The 18,195-nt window shown below is 35.4% G+C and overlaps 1 protein-coding gene and 1 long non-coding RNA gene across 2 annotated transcripts in view; both read left to right on the top strand.

Moving 5' to 3' along the window:
• Nucleotides 1-18,195, top strand: part of KCND2 (potassium voltage-gated channel subfamily D member 2) — a 307,066-nt gene that overhangs the window by 66,200 nt on the left and 222,671 nt on the right. The gene's annotated exons all lie outside the window — the stretch shown is intronic.
• Nucleotides 1,076-11,926, top strand: LOC148130118 (uncharacterized). Its single transcript, XR_015750267.1, has 3 exons — nucleotides 1,076-1,404; nucleotides 4,833-4,895; nucleotides 11,338-11,926. It is a non-coding gene; the product is annotated as an uncharacterized LOC148130118 (long non-coding RNA).

The raw sequence follows: 18,195 nt of genomic DNA on the forward strand, positions 1-18,195 counted from the left end.
TATCAATGTGGCAATTTATAATGACATTATTTTAAGGGAAATCTTTGTTTTGAAAATCTAACATTAAAAATATCACTTATATGTATAAAAGAATAAAACTTAGGCTTAATACTGACATTTTTTCAGTTTATTATTTAGAATGTCCAAGTGACAAGGTGAATTTTTACTCTGATATATTTTAACTATATTGAATAGGTATTAGTCTCTAGCATTTGGAAAGCTACTATTGATTCAGCCTTATTGGAGGTACTTGTCTTAACTAACTTATAATTTAAAATACCTCCACTATTTAGTAACAAGATGGAGTAACATCTTCTTATATATTATACTTCCTTTGGTGTGAATCAAAGATAATTAAAGTGAATTATCCATTGGCTATTATTTGAAAAGCCAGCTAACAAGTCATTTTCTTCCAGGAAGCTGTGCAGCCTTTCAATTATATCAGCTTCTTTCTTTTTGCATGCCTGCTACAAGTGGCGTGGAATTTTTCTAAGTATTAATTTATTCCTGGTTTTTTTTTTTTCTATTGCTTTGGAAACCTGTTTTCAAACTGGTTGCTGATGTTAGGTCATAACATAAAGTTTATTTTATTTATAATTTGAATGAGTACTTTCTATAAATATATTACATTTCCTATTTAAACAATATTGTGTTACTAAAATTATTAATTTCATTATAAACCTCCTAGAGTATAATATAATATAGATGGCACACACAAATGCTATAAATGAATAAATAAATAAATAAATAAATTAATTAATAAATTAATAAATAATAAAATATAAATACATTACTAAATTAAAAGTGTTAAGGTATAATTTGTCTGGTATATACATATGTATTTATTTGTTCATTTCAATTGATTCATCGATGCCAAAATCATATGACTCGTAGTAGTTGACACTCATAAACGACATTAAAATAGAGTGAGTTTAACTTATTGACAGTTTCTGCACTTTACAAGTAAAACAAAGCGACAGTGTTTATCTTAACACACCTCAGCCCTGAAGAAAAGCTCCAATTCTGCATCTTCCAAAGAATTTATGAAGTTTCATTTCCTGTAAGCACAGCGGCAAGTTGAAACCTTTCTGGCTTTCACTGTCTACCAAGACGGCTTCTGCCAGGGAATTGCCACTGGATCCCTGGAACGAAGGGGAGATAATTGAGATCATCTAGGTGACTCTGGGTAGTCACTCCTCATGAGTTGATGACAAAAAATACTGGTTTTACTGTCGATTTATGAGTGGAGTAGCTGAGAGCCAGGACTACTTCAAGCTTATTCTCACAAAGCATCCTTTGGAGACATTAAGTTTGATTAAGCCTTATACCTTAATGGCTTTTTAAAAATTTATAAACGTTTTGCATATTGGAAAAATTATAATACTTTTGACTGATATTTATCAGGTGAGTTTCCATCCTCTTAAAAGACAATGGTATAAATTTGATTTTAAATTTTTTTAAAAAATATATTATATTAATTATATTATTATTTATACACACATGTGTATATGTGTATAGTATATCTATCTATATCTATCTACATATATACATACACACACACTTTCATGTATATATGTATCTATAGATATACTGTAGATGGAGGAAGGGGGAGAGAGAGAGAGAGAGACCTTGAAGGATAAAAAAATTGAAACAGAAATAGTGCAAACGCTGAACACCTTTCAGCCACATTTTTGGACACAGTGGATCAAATGCTTGATAATATTGACAGAGCATATTTTAATGAAGCTGTAAGACAAGAACAAGCTACAATGGATAGCTAGGAAATTAATTTGAAGGAGGATTTAAATGTAATACAAATGGATCAGATGGATGACTCATTCCCTAAAGAGATGAACAGATATTAAACAAGGAAACTGATCTGGATTTCCCCCCGCTTCTAGATAGACGAAAGAGGTCTGCTAAGATTGGTAAGGACTTTCTTTAGAAGTGTCAATTGGAAGGATAAATTTTAGTTATTTATACAAAAGAAATTTGTTAAAGTTCTGAGGATTTTTGCTTTGAAACACAGATGAGCAGCAAACTGCTTCTGAAACTTTTTTTGTGAAGGGGTTAAGAATAATTTTTTAAAAAAATCAGCGAAGATTTATAAGCTTGTTTGAGCAAAGTAGTTCTACCTAGTTGCCTTTGCTGGACTTTGGTGAAAAGGGTTAATAGATGTAGCATTTGGACCTTGTTTTTTGTATTACTGAGATGAGATATGGGGCAAAGTGAGCTTATTTTTATTTAGGGATGGTGATAAACTATTAAATTTATTTTTAACTTACTGGGATGAGGGAGGAAGTTACATCTTTTTTTTCTATTTCACACTCCTCCCTCCTTCTCTCCCTCTTTCTTTCTTTCTCTCATTTTTTTGTAGTTTGTTTTGATTTTTATTCTCTTTATAACTTTATAACTCTTAACATAGAATAACAAGAGTTGGAAAGACCTTGGAGGTCATCTAGCCCAATCCCCTGCTTGAGTAGGAGAGTCCCTACCATTTCAGACAAGAGACTGTAAAGTCTCTTCCTGAAAGCCTCCAGTGATAGGCACCCACAACTTCTGAAGGCAGGCTAGTTGCCTTCTAGTTCTCACCATTCTCACCATTAAGATATTTCTCCTTAGTTCCAGGTTGCATCTCTCCTCGATTAGTTTCCATCCATTGGTTTTTGTCTTACCTTTTGGTGCTTTGGTAAGACAAGCACCAATTGTCTTGCCAATCAAAGACAAGCCAACCATATTCTTACCTTTCTCACCATGGTAACCTCTTTTTCTGTAGACTGGAAAAATTTAACATATCCTTTCTATAACGTCTATGTCTTTTAGTTCAGTAAGCAGGAAATGTGTAACATGATTTAAGAAGTGAGCATTTCATTAACAGAGAAGCTAAATGAAACGAATTGTAAATTGCTAGGATTCACTTAGATTTGAGAATGACTCTAGTACATGCAAAACAGTTTGTTTCAGGGACATTAAGTTATGGAAGCATAATGTTAACCACGCAACTAAGAATATGAAAAAAAAAATCAGCCAAGTCTAACATAAATATGCTGTCTATCTGCACATTGACCTAAAAGCATGACGAGTATATACTTAGTGAGTATACAGGTAGTCCTTGACTTACAACCATTCATTTAGTAATTGTTCAAAGTTTCATCAGCACTTTTGCAGCATCCCCACAGCCATGTGATCAAAATTTAGATGCATGGCAACCAACATGTATTAATGATGATTGCATGGGTCATTTGATTGCCATTTGCAACTTTCCCAGCTGGTTTCCAAACAAGCAAAGTCACTGGCAGAAGCTGCACTTTCGTAATGACCATGTGATTTGTTTAACCATATAAACCATGGTCATAAATCAAGTACAATTTATCAACTAACTTGCTAAGCAATCCTGGTCCTAATTGTGGTAATAACTTAAGGTACCTATCCATATATAGGTAGTCCTCAACTTATGACCACAACTGAGCCTCAAATTTATGTTGTTTTGTTTATGTTGTTGAAAAATTTGATAAGTGAGTTTTGACCCATTTTACAACCTTTCTTGCCACATTTGTTAAATGAATCGCTGCAGTTGTTAAATTAGTAACACATTTGTTAAGTGAATCTGGCTTCCCCATTGACTTTGCTTGTCAGGAGGGATCACATGATCCTGGGAAAAAGGGATCACATGATCCTGGGACACTGCAACTGTCATAAATGTGAGTCAATTGTCAAGCATCCAAATGAAAATGACACGATCATGGTGATGTTACAATAGTTGTGTGAAAAATGGTCATAACTAACTTTTTTCAGTGCTGTTGTTACTTTGAACAGTCACTAAGCAACCCGTTGTAAGTCAAGAATTCCTTTTGAAATTGTTGGAAATTTTGCATTATACTATTGCATAAATTTATAGGAACAAAATAGTACATTCTTGGTAACCCTTCAAGAAAAAACACAGTGAATTGAAGTTGTTTAAACCAAAATTCCTACATTTGAGTCCAGTTCTTTTTTCAAGTAGTTTTCTCATGGACTGTTAAAACTTTCAATATAGCAGCTTTCTCTAACAGTGCACTGTGTTAGGAGTCAATCTCAGCTAAGGCAGAGCTTAATTGCTGCAGATTTTCTTTGAGCTAAATAATATTCAGTGTTGGAAAGAATGGAAGTCATTAATCGAATTGTATTTTGGAAGAGAAGCTCTATCACGAATCCTGACTGATACAGATTTTGAGAAGTAACCTGGTTTTGGGACAGGTGTGTGTGTGTGTGTGTGTGTGTGTGTGTGTGTGTGTGTATAGTATATATAATAAAGTTATATGGAACAAAAAAAGGAGATGTTCCCCATTAAAGATATATAGGATTAGGCTTCACTTTTAAGCAGATTAATTAAATTCCGGAGATTTACAAGCAGAGCAGAATGAATCTGGTGATACTTGAATATTGAATACAAGTTATCTTGCTGCCATTACTTTTCATTAAATTGGACTCTGGAGCTTAGGATAATCTTTGTAAAATATTGGTTGGCAGAATTAAAAGCTTTTTCAAGCAAATTAGCTTGTTATACATTGAAACAAGAATCAGAAATACATCCAACCTGACAAGAAAGACCAATATTAAATATAGTTGAAGAAGTATAAATTATATGAGACCCTCATAATATAACATAGTTGGACAAGTAGAATATGTATTCTCTTTGCATACTTGTAGAACATCCATTTTCTTTACATGACATTATTATTAATTTTTAATTTTGTATAGCAAAGGATGTATTACTGGTTTAATCAAAGTCCCAATATTTTATACTGTTTTATTCACTTGCTCTTTTAAAATGTCTATTTTTGTCCTGATAGTTTTAGGTGAAACAAATGTGGAATGAATTCATAGAAGATGTATGCTGTGAAGTTCATCTTCAGGTGATAATAAGTGGCTTTTACTGCTTTGTACTGTTAATCCTTTTATAGTATTTATACTTTATCCTTTATTTGCACCAAGATGCCTCCTCTTTTTTATTATTTTCTGTATTGCATCTGTCTCTAGAGGCTGGGTTTCTTTAGAGTAGTTGGTACTTTCTATAGAGGAAAAATAAGCCACCATTTCATTAACCAAATCTTCTCTGGTTCTGTTTTTGTTATTCCAGTGAAATAACAAGAACAATGAGCTTGTTGATGAGTTCAGAAATAATCAAAGAATATTCCAGATTCTCAGGTTCATGACCATAAGTCTCCCTGAACATAATGAAAATTACTTCCAAATAAACATAAAATGATTGCCCTGGAGAATGGAGAAATTTTTCTTCCCTGTCATAAACTGTTACACCAAACTCAAATATAGGTAGACCTTGACTTATGACAATTGGGACCAGAATTTCCATTGCTAAATAAGGCAGTTATTTAAATGACTCGTGTCCAATTTTATGACGATTTTGCCACAGTTGTTAAGTTGAATCATGAACTCATTCAGCAAACACAGCCTCTCCCGTTAACTATGATTGTTTGAATCCAGCTGAGAAGGTTGCAAATGGCAATCACATTAACTGGGGATGCTGCAACCATCATAAATAGATTGCCCAGCACTTGAATTCTGAACTTGTGACTGTTGGGATTCTGTGATTGTTGACAATGCAAGGATCAACGGTAAGTCACTTTTTTCCAGAGGCATTGTAAATTTAAATGATTGTGAAATAAAGGGTTGTAAGTCAAGGATTTCCGGTTATATTATAACAGGAATGTAATATATTATATATTATATTCCTGTTATATTCTTGTTATTATCATTAACTAAACAATGCTCATAAATCATTGCTCCAACCCCATCTTTGCAGTAAAGTCTGTGAGTACTTTGAATAGATGGCTGTCCTGCTTATCTGAAAAATCTCTGTAGAAGGAGAATATACAATCTCATGAAGTAACTCATTTCATTGGTTGCCAGCTCCTACCATCAGCCATATATTGCCCATAATTGCTCAACAGTGATATGGGTGCAATATAAATTTAATAAATAAAAAAGTACTATATGGATTCAGCCAATTATGAGTCTATCTATCATCAAGCTCATTTTTTCCCCACTTAGGATATCATGAGAGAGTGCTTGCCATACTAGGATATCATGACAGGTTTATTGAGATCAAAAAACATCCTGTCCATGGTGGTGTCCTTGTTTTTTTGAGCTCATAGCAATACCCCAAAAGATTATAAGATTGTCTTGCTGGCTTTTGTTAATCATTGCATTTCTATCCAAGTTCTTGCCAACATGCTGTTTAATAATCTTCTTCAAGGATCTTGCTCAGTATAAACATCAAGCTGCTGGGTCTCTAATTCCCAGTGTTCTCCTTGTTGAAAAGATGGGCAATATTTGTTGTCCTTCAAACTTCTAGAACATGCCAGTTTTCTAGGACTTCTAGATTACAGTTAGCAGTTCTAAAGATCATGCCTGCTAATTCTTTCAGTACTGTAGAATGGAATTCATCTGGATTTGGAATATTCCTTTTCCTTTATTACTTATTCTGATCTTCAGCTAAGTCTTTCCACTAGTGGCACAGGGACAGCCAGTTAGAGTTTTGTTTTCCTTCTGAAACAAGTCAGATGTAAAATACCTGTTAAAATGTTCTGTTTTCCTGCCATCGCCCATTATCCACTTACCCCTTTTGTGTCTGAAAAATCATTTTAGTATTTTGAACTTTTCTTTGAACCTTTTAGCCTTTCTGATACATTGCTTCAGGGATGGGATTCAAATTTTTTAACAACCGGTTCTGTGGGCGTGGCTTAGTTGGTGGGCGTGGCTTGGTGGTCATGTGACTGGGTGGACATGGCTTGGTGGTCATTGTTATTGGCTGGGTGTGGCCAACTCAATATCACTCACATCGAGGCACGCATCTCCTCACCTGGCCTCTCATGACTGTGGGGATGCTGCAATAGTCGTAAGTGTGAAAAATGGTCATAAGTCACCTTTTTCAGTGCCATTGTAACTTTGAATGTCACTCCACACAAGCAAAGTACCAGCAAAGGAGGGGAAAAAAACTCCAGAGAAGTTCCTGAGACAGGAAGTCTAGTCCTGCCAAGAATGTAATAAGGGTTAACGGAGAGGCAGTTTCAGTAAGCAACACCAGAATGTTTCCTTCCTGCCTTCCTTACAGGATTAGGCCAGTAATTTCTTCTAACAACCGGTTCTCCAAACTGCTTAGAAGGTTAGCAACCGGTTCTAGCGAATAGGTGCGAACTGGTAGAATCCCACCCCTGCATTCCTTAAAATTTCTGGCAACTGTCTTGTATCTTTCTTTAGATATGTGCCCTTATTTCATTTCCTATATACAATATGTTATTTTTTCTTTCAACCTTGTGTGTATTGGTTTCTTTACATGTATGCTATTTTTTCCAGTAGGATTTTTATTGTGCCTTAAATCTTTCTTTTCATAATATTATTAATCCCTCACAGACATGTTTATCTTTTAAGATTTTTAGCTGCTGTATATAAGCTTTTATCTGGATTAATGAACATCTACTTTTCTGAAGTTTGTTATACAAATCTGACTTTTCTCTTTTTCTCCCCTTCATATTGTGAATTCAAGGATAACTTAGTTATTTCTCCCAAGATTCTATCTTCATCCAATTCAGTCTAGGATAGTTGAGTCTCTTGTTCCATCAATCATCTTCTAATAAATGAAATTTTTAACAACAGATAATTTATTGGACCTTTTATACCTTGTAGTGTTGGTTGAAATCTCCAATTTTCTCTACTGCGTGTTTCTAAAACTTTGCTTTGATGTAGAAAGGTCTCTCTTGCTTGAAGAAGTGACTGCAATTGGATGCCAAAGTAGAATTGAACAAGAGATATCAGAATAAAAGCTTTATTAAATAATTCTGGTTGCTTACATAAAAACATTCCCTTACTTATTAGCTGTGGCAGGGAAGGGAATAACAAGAGGGACATGTCATGGCAACCAGCTACGGGGAGCTACCTTTTCTGGCAAGTTATATAGCTCTTCAAACCCACTGCATTCTTTCAATACTATAGAATGGAATTCATCTGGATTTGGAATTTTAAATTCATTTAAATTAGGTAAATATTCCTTTACCTTTCTTACTTATTCTGAGCTTCAGCTAAGTCTTTCCACTAGTGACACCGGGACAGCCAGTTAGAGTTTTGTTTTCCTTCTGAAACAAGTCAGATGTAAAATACCTGTTAAAATGTTCTGTTTTCCTGCCATCGCCCATTATCCACTTACCCCTTTTTGTCCTTGCAACAGATCTACAACTTCTTTTGTGTCTGAAGAATCATTTTAGTATTTTGAACATTTCTTTGAACCTTTTAGCCTTGCTTTTGAGAAATAAGTCATGAAATAACTTTATTTTTTAGATGTCAGAAAAGGAAGGTTACAATTAGCAAATATTAGTCACATGGTTGAGCATTTCATAGATATTGGGTGTCTAGTAAAGGCAGGAATGGGAAATTATTAGCTAAATAGAGAAAACTGTTATTTTGGAGGTCATATAAAACAAAGAAGAAAAGTGATGTGTCATTTTGCAGGGAAATGGGAAATTGTTCAAGCAAGTCCCAGGGTACTAATTAAAAATACAGTTCAGTCACAAGATAACCTTATTGTATTACCCAATCTAAAATAATCTCCCACAATGTATCTTTCTCTCTTTGTTTTGTTCTTACGTAGATGACTTAGATGATCTTAATAACATTTCCATATTCATTCATTCATTCCATATTCATTTCCATATTCATGAATTTCTAGCAGGCATATGCTTTCATTATATACATCAGAATATCTTGTCCCTTTCTATTGATCTTACTTTTTTTGAATAACTTGTAGCTTCCAAGTAGTATAGTCTAATCTTGTCGTTGTATCATCAAATTTAAATGAAGTCTAGAGTAGAATTTAAAGTTCTCTGTGTTTATTTTTCATATTCTATACTTTGGGTTAGAAACATGAGCTTCTGAGTGGTACCTCCTTTGGCTTCACTGTTGTAGCTTTCTGGCAGCCCCTAAATTCTCCTAGATTCTTATGCTTCTCTATTTGTCTTCTGTGCTACTGGTTCCACCAGCCCCACTGGCCAAACTAGACCAAAACGTCTACACCACAGTAAGCTAAAACTAGTCTTAGTGAGATTGGCTGTAATAACAGAATCTTGCTATTTTGATTGGATTGTAACTCCTCCTTCTAAGAGTTCAGTGAATTAGGAAGGATTCTTTCTGAGCCAATGCCAAATGTTCTGGGTTTAAAATAATTTTATCCCTTGTTGCTGTGGCAACTGAGTTTGACCATCTCACTCAAGATCATCTTCTTTATTATCCAGCACTTTTCAATATATTCCCTTCTGAGCTTTTGATCCTTCCTCTTTCTGCTCTACTTTGATATTGGTATGATCCATGCTGATGTAACTGGCATCTTTGTGAGATGTACCCCATCTCTTGCCAAATCTGCATCTTATGTAGATTGCATAGTCCATGGTTGAAGAAGCTAAGGCTTTCTTGATAACATTATTTACTGTATGTAACCAGCGTTTTTCTTTCCAACCTGAATCAGAAAAGAGAGAGTCAATGAATGAGTAGAGTTTTGATAGCTTCTTTGGTTCTTCCACTCTCTTCCTCCTGTCTTTTCTCCTTCTTCCCTCTCTTCTGCTGAATCCCCCTTTCCTTCCCTTTACAAAGTATTGAATCGTTTACATTCCAAATACCTAGAACTGCATTCTCTAAACATATAAGTATATTAAATATCACAGCCTCCCAGACTCCAATTCTCTATGTCTGTACTGGTAGCATCATGACAAGACTTAACAACTAACCTCACCAAAAATTTCAGCATTTGTTTTTATCAGCATTTATCACCTATTTTGCTTTACTTAGGAAACTGGTTAGTCTCTATGCAAATGAATGAATCCATATGTGGCATTAGGAATCACCAGCTTTTAAAGTCAGGAAACTGATACTCCAAGAAAATATAGATCTCTACATTATTATGGTTAAGATACTTTTTTTAAAAAAAAAAGTACATATTTTCTCCTTTTCTCCTTCTTATACCAAAGAGACTCAAGGTGCAGTAATCTTGAATTTCTTTCTCATCCTATCTTGTTTTCGAAGGCAATGGTCATGTTTTCCTAATAGCTACCACATACAGGTAGTCCTTGACTTAACAACAGTTCATTTAGTGACCATTTGAAGTTACAATGACCCTGAAAAAGGTGATTTTAGACCATTTTCCACACTTATGACTATTGTGGTATCCCTGGGATCACATGATTTACCTTCAGGTGCTTTACCCTGGTTCATATGTATGACAGTTGCATTATTGTAGTATCCCTGGGATCACATGATTTACCTTCAGGTGCTTTACCCTGGTTCATATGTATGACAGTTGCAATGTCCTGGAGTCATTTTGTGAGCTTCTGATCAGCAAACTCAGTGAGGAATCCAGATTCATTTAACAACCACGTTGCAATGATTCACTTAACAAACGTGGCAAGAAAAGTCATAAAATGAGACAAGACTCAACATATTTTGTATTTGGCAACGTAGATTCTGGGCTCATTTGTGCTCATAAGTCGAAGACGACCTGTATTTCATTTAAGGCCATCTCTACAGTCTATGCTTCCCTGCATGAATGAATGAACACCCAAAAAACCCAATCCAGATTCCTAAGAAATGGGTGGACAATTTTTTGACACTAGGGTGAGAAATGTATTTAGGTTTGTTTTGTTTTGTTTTTTAGCCTCCAATTTTAGCCTACAGTTTGTAATGCAATGATATGGACTCTTCTGGATGCAATTTTTCTCCCTATATGCTATCCTTTGGCAGATAAGATCCCTATTTATAAGGTAATTTCTCTATTAAATGTATTTCTGACCTTTTTTCCTGATTATATTTTGTAATAATTTGTAACGTACTAATTTCCTTTTCATTGGAAAAGTGGGGAAAACAGGACCTGATCATTTTAAAAATTTCAAAGAAGGAATACTAATTGAAATCACCGTAATACTATTTTTAAAAAATAATGCAGTATCATAGGACAAGAATTTCTGAAATAGATTGCCTATCAATTTCATTTTAACTTTTATGATTTAGAATATAGAAGAAAAATGTGGATATTTTACTTCGGTAAAACATTTGCTCGTATGTAATGAAGTACTGCCATTGTCGTCAGGGGATAAAATATTTGAGCCTGAATTACAGTTCATGTTCCTAATATTTGGGCAGAGAGGTTGGAATGGGAAACCATGGAATTGCAACAGATTACAGTATTTAACTAGTAGAATAGATTTTAAATTTACTGTCACAGTATTTGAATACATATAAGAGCCATATGGTTGAACATATCCATGTCGACTGTCCAAGTCCCCTATTTTATTGTAGCATCTCCCATGTTGAAGGCTCACCTTTTCATAAAGTCCTCATCAATCAATCATAAACAAAGCATATTCTAGGAAGAAAATGAAGAACAACTCATAAAAGAGCTCTCTAGTGTTGAAGCCATAGGCATTATTAAGCAAATCTTGGACAGTAGGTTCTGAGGACTTAGGAACACAAAGACCTGGGAAGCTTTGCAGAAGAAGAAGTAGCAAAACCAGAAGTGCAAGAATGAAGACAAAAGTAACATAGGAACTGAAGGACAAAAAAATAATAATAGCATTAAAATATAAATTTAGAAATTAGAAGGAGTTCTATTTTGGATGGTGTTTCTTTGCTTTGTGACAGTTGAAACATGACTGATGGTCAAACAAATGCTAAATGATCAACTAGTGTTCAGAAGCAGAATTCAGATCCAACACATTTCAGTGGGATTTTGGAAGACTAACCATTTATTTCTAGTCTAAATATTCTGTCTTCACATCATATTATATTACTCAGTATGTTTATGCAGTACTTACAAAGCATTAAAAAATAGCAATTAGAATAAAACAAAATATAAACTCTAAACAAACGCCTGCATTCTTTTCTTCCTTCCTTCCACTCACTGACAAGGTCTCTTGTGTTTTGCAGCTGATAATTTTGTATTATTGAAATGTCTGCCATTGTGACTGCAGAGAGAAACACACTTTGGCAGCATTAAATCCTTGCTTTGTGAATAGTAAAGAAAAAGAAGTCAAGGTCATGCTTCAGATACAGCATACAAATTACATATGCTGTTCTAAGAACACCATGTAAGTAAAAGTGGAGAATACACACAAAGAAAATATTAAACATCCACCAAAAAGCACTAATGTGGTGAGAAAATTACTGAAAGACCAGTTATGAAATACTTGATGGTCAATACCTGTCAATCACCATATAAGATACATGCACCTACATGTGTGCATATGAGTTTACAGTGTGATGTAGTGCCACAAATAATCTATTTGATAATGTATTTGAGCATTCATCTTCTGTTCTGTATTTCTACCACAATGGGCAGCATTTTAGTAATTCAACAATAAACTGGTCAACTCTGACTGCTACTTATTCCTTAAATTTTCTTACCACAGAAGTAAAATAAGGATGCAAAGTCTAAGGCATGTTACCTTGCATATTACAGCTTTGTTATGTAAATATAATCATTGCAAAAGGAACATGATAATAGACCATAGATAACATTAAAAAAACAAGAGTATGTCATCTTCATCAAAAGATGGACATGTTTTGTCAAGGAAGTGTGATTTACTAGAGTTCTGGCTAAGTTACAAAGCTTATGGTCTAATGAATTTTCTTTATCTCATGATGGTTCTGATAAATTTCAAAAATTACAATATAGTTAATTTTACATACCAGTATATCAAGAAGCTAAAAACAGACTTTCACCAAATAAAATTGTGCTGAAATTTGATGGGTTGCCTGCAGTCCTTTAAACGTTGGATGTAAAATGACATCCAAGAACGGTAGCTAAGCTTACTTGATATGGCATGGTAATTTGAATTGCTGATGTATTTTAACTTCAGAAGGCAAATCACTCTAACCCCTTAACACTTGCCAGGTCTCCTAAAATTATCTAAAGTTACACTTTCAACTTCTAGCTGTTTTATTACCAGATTTCAATGCACACTTTCGAGGAAGGGTTTTAAGAGTGGAGAAGGGAGCTTTTTACCTCTAAAAAGCTTTTCGTTCCCATTCACCTCCTTAAAAAGCCTTTAAAAACTAAAAATAGTTTTAAAGATTGCAAATTCCTAGAATATCACTATCTTTCAGGTGCCATCATGTTTAGCTTCAAGCAGATTAAAGAACAAGTTCCAACCAGAAGGTTGCCCAGTCAATTCACTCTGTAGAATTGAAAAAAAATTAAAGAAGTCTATACATGTGGTAGAGAGAGAGTGTCCTTTACTTTAAGGAGCAGCTGGGAGATAAGCTACTATTTTTAAAAAGTCTATCTATGGAAACCTCTCTTTTTTTCTCTTATCTATCAGCATTGTAGATCGTTTGATAAAGCAAAAGAAACAATATGATTTATAGTCATGCCCTTGGACATGGTTACCTATTGACAATGCACTATCTTTCTCCTATATGCTCTCTATCAGCATGTGCAGGCAGAGTGGGTGTGTTTCAAGTCCCTTCTATGAAAAGTGAGATCTAGAAAATGTGCCTTCTCTATCACAGCCTTCTGCCTCTGGAAAAAGGATCTCTCTATTACCCTCTTTTCTGGGATTCCCAAAAGCCCTTAAAACCTGGTTTTGGCACCAGGCCTGGGATTAATGTGTTGGAAAGAGTCTGTCATGCTTGTTTAATGGTGTGGCCTTTTTCATTTTGTTTATATATTTAATTGTTTTAATTTAGAATTCTATTTTGTAAGTCCAGTGGAGTGGAGATCAATACTAAATTGAAATAATAATATTAACAAAACCTATGGTCAATTAGGGTTGGTGTTTAGTATTTGAAATTAGAATTGTGTTTTGTGTTGTTTATCTTTAGTTTTGCTTGCAGCTGTAACCTGATGCATTTCTTTAGGTGCCATAGTATCTGTGGGAATCTTTATTTGGATCCCGGTTTGCCAGGTGTGTTCCATTAGGTTTGCAAACACATCTTATAGAGCTTTTATGGCCATTATGTTGTGATATATTTTGCTTTGCTAGGAAACAATTATTAGCAATATAATCTGTTTATATACACTGTTTAAACTAAACTAAACTATACAAAAATTAGGATGTTTAAAAAAATTGTAGTGTGATTGTTTTTCAAAAGCAAAAAAAATAAAAAATAAGCACACAGGATTGTTGTTTTTATGGCATTTATTATTATTGAGTTTAAGCAAATGGTATTGTACTCTTTATATAAGAGCCATGGTGCCACCGTAAGTTAGAATGTAGTATTGAAGGCTAATTCTACTGACTGCAGCAGTTTAACAGTTAGAGTCTCACCTGCTTGAAGTTGACTCAGCCTTCCAAAGTTAGTAAAATGAGGACCCAGATTCTTACTCTGTAAACTGCTTAGCAAGGGCTGGAAAGCACTATGAAGTGGTATACAAGTCTAAGTACTATTGCTATAAGAACACACAGGATACAGATTATTTTAATTGTCACTTTTTATGTAATCCTAAAACCAAAAGAGTCATCTACCATATTTGACTTCTTCAGGTTATAGAAAATAGATATTGACATGCATCTTGTTAAAACTGGTTGAATATTTTGGAAGAAAAAAAAAGGGGTCTTTGTTGTTACAATTAGCAATTGGATTTAGAAACTTTGCAGATAGTCAATATTAAGAGGTTATATGACAGAATAGGAAATTGTTTCTTTTCTTGAGAAATGCTTTACTATGTTCTGAATACTTTCTACGACAGTTTTCCATCTCCCCAAATCATAGCAAGTTAGAGTATTTTGATGCAACTAGCGTTCCATTTTCTCTATAACAAATCAGATAGTGAAGTTACATGATTCTTTTGACAGCACCCTGAAATTGAAAGTATAAGAGATTAAAGCAAAAATACATAAGACTCTGCAAGCACTTCTGAAACGGTGTTTTGGGACAAACAGGAGCATGTGTGAAGCTCTTCTTTTCAAATCATGAAAGCAACTGTGCCTTTTTTAGGCTTTTGCAGCTGCTTGGTAAACTGTTCCTAATCAAAGAAAGTGGTGGCATATATCGGCCTACCAGAACTGGTCCAAAAAGTTTACTTTGTGCATGCATGGGGGACTTTCCATTGTCATTTGATGCTTAGATAAAAAGACTTCAAAGGAGATTAAGAAAACCATGTGTAATTCTCAGAATTTTCAATTATGTCATTGTTCCTTTCAATATTGAACCTCAGTAGTCTGTCTTCTTCATCTTTTGGAGTGAAACTTTAGCTATCCAAATATTAAATGAATTCCAGATATACTCTAAAATATACTGATTATTTTTATTTATTTATGAAACTTATATGCTGCTCAACTTGTGGTGCAAGGCAATACTAAGGGGCTTATTTTTATACTTTATAGTTTAAATGATAAAGCGACTTGATTATTGAAACCAGTGGAATCCCCTGAATTATATAATCTTCGGATTTTTAGTTCTGGGAACAAGACTTAGAAAAGAGGTTAGGAAGGAGTTTGCTGTTTGAGCTGTATTATATTTAATATAATAATGAAATATAAAATGGGTTCTGCACTTCACTATGCAGGAATATTTAAGAAAGACAAAAAGAAAAGGCTTGTATGGTCTATTTTCAAACTCTTGTCATTTATGCTGGATTTTATGATGGATAACAAAAATGACATTTCATTTAAAACTAAGAGCAAGCTCTATAACTGAGCCTTAATGCCCTAAGCAGAAGGCAAGGATTTTCCAAAGTTAAGCAGACTTAAAGAAAAAAGAAAGAAAAGGAAAAAATGCAAAATTAAATGGCCCAATTTTACTGATGGTAAGTATAATGCTGTTCCATGATATATAATCAAATTGCCACAAGCCTCCTATGCATACATCACTCTTCTCCAGCCAGATTGCACAGTTCAACTTTTCAAAAGCCATGCTGGTTGAAAGTTGTTAAGCCTGAATTCCCCAACGGGTGTTAAGGAAAACACGCTAAACGGAATGTGTAGCGTAGTCAGGTAGGAAGACAGGTAAATGTGTGAGATAAGATTGTATTTTAGTTAACACGCAGTAAAATACAGATACGCTTGTGCTATCAAAAATATCTTTTATTCCATTAGGAATTATAGCATAGTCAATTAAACGGTCCAATTAGTCATGTATCATTTCAGTCAGTCCAGTCGGGGATACTCAATTTGCAAAGTCCGTGTTGAATATCCAATGTCAGTTCACTTACAATAAATCAGTCCGTATTATCTCTTCTCTCCGTTGAGAAGAATCAACACTCCTTTCTCTCCCCCGTTCCAGTAAGGAAAAAACGCAGTCATCAATCCATCCAGTAATTAGGGATCATTAAGCCAGAGAGAGAGAGCTGCAATTGACTTGCTTCTTTTATGGTGCTTTTACAACCACACCCTTAATTACATTCTTGTAGTTAAAGTTACACACACTTTACCAACAAACCATGATAACTTATTTATTATTTTTACCCAAAACAGTTAGGGTAAACAATGTTATCCCTAACAAAAGTTTTGGATGTTAACGTTCAAAATTTCAGTATGTCTCAATAATCATAGTTTAAATAGACTATATTGTTGCTTCAAATAATGTTGGCAATCACATATGTGATCATTTACATTACATAATTATTTGTCCAAAGAAAATATGAAGACTATCCATACATGGAAGAAATATATAATAGGTTGAATGTGTCTTAAGTATATTGAACTATTTGCAACAAATAAAATGTCTTAATTGTTAAGTATGGAGAATAATGGAGACCAGACATCTGACCAGTGACTTCAACTCTTTAATAACAGTAAATAGAACAGAACAGAGCAAGGCTATGGGTAGCAGTAACCCTTTTATAGGGTTAGCTGCTACCTTATTATCCAATGAGATGAGCAACAAGTTCAAACTAATAACCAATAAGAATAGTCCAAATAGTGGCCAATCAGGGACTAGTTCTGGCCCAATCCAAAGTTGTTGTATAAGGACCAATCAAGTGTGCAGGTTTTCAACCCCTGATTTGCATTTAAGTTATTAACTTTTATTGATTCACAACACCCCTCCCCCTTGGGTTCCGTTTGAGGGGAGCTGTAATAAATCCTCAAGATAGGCAGGCCGTTTGGTCTGCCTGGATGATTTCCGAGGCTCCACCGGTTTTGGTCTAAGGTCCGGTTCCGGTGGAGCGTTTGGATGATCTTTATTAAATTCTGTTTCGCTGCACGGTGATTCCGTGCTGCTTTCACTCTGGTTGTCTCCGCTACTCCGTGTTTCTTCGGGGTTTTGCAGTTCGGTTTCCCCCGTATTAAAGTTCCCTGAAAAAGTCAACTCCCTCCCGCTTCACGCCCGGTGTCTCGCTGGGCCGTAGGGTTTCCGTTGGCCTGCTATTTGTCATATCAAAGTCAATTCCTCGATATTTCCTCCCCTTGAGTTGGTGAACCCGGGAGTCATGGGCGCTGGGTGGTAATCTCGATCGGAGTTGGTCTATGTGGCGTTCCACACCCTCCCATCGTCTGTTAGCAGGCGGTAAGATCTAGGCCCGGTGAGGTGGGTAACGGTTGCGGGTATCCACAACGGGTCGCCGGAAAAGTTTTTGGCAAAGATTAAATCGCCTACCTTAAATTCCCGGCATTTGCTGCTGGAGCCGAAGGGCTTTTCCGGTGCGAATGCGGGGTGGAGCCGGTCAAGGTGCGATCGTATTTTCCGCCCCATAAGAAGTTCAGCGGGTGTTTTGTTGGTCACGCTGTGGGGCGTGATATGCTGTAACAAGAGAATTTGATTGATTTTCTCGTCAATGTTGCCGAATTCCATTTTGTGAAGGGTCTTTTTTACAAATTGTACCATGCGTTCTGCACGTCCATTGGCCGCAGGGTGCGCGGGCGAGGTTAGCGCATGGCGGATGCCCCGATCAGCAAGATATTGTTCAAAGGGTAACGCAGTAAACTGTGGGCCGTTGTCCGAGACCAACACGCCTGGGAACCCATGTGTGGCAAATAGTCTGTTTAATTTATTGATAACTGAGTCCGTTGTAGTTGTGTTCATTCGATGGATCTCGAGCCAATTCGAATAGGCGTCGACAGTAATAAGGAAAGTGTGTCCTTTGGTAGGCCCCGCAAAGTCAATATGAATACGGGACCATGGTCCCCTCGGAGTTTCCCATTCGATCGGGATTGCTTTAGGCGGAGCGTTGCTGACGTCTTGGCAACGTTGACAAGTAGCGACCCAGGCCTCGAT

Source organism: Notechis scutatus, chromosome 6 (genome assembly GCF_049901735.1).
Source record: "Notechis scutatus isolate UNSWTSFEM ecotype Mainland chromosome 6, rNotScu1.2, whole genome shotgun sequence".
Lineage (NCBI taxonomy): Eukaryota > Metazoa > Chordata > Lepidosauria > Squamata > Elapidae > Notechis > Notechis scutatus.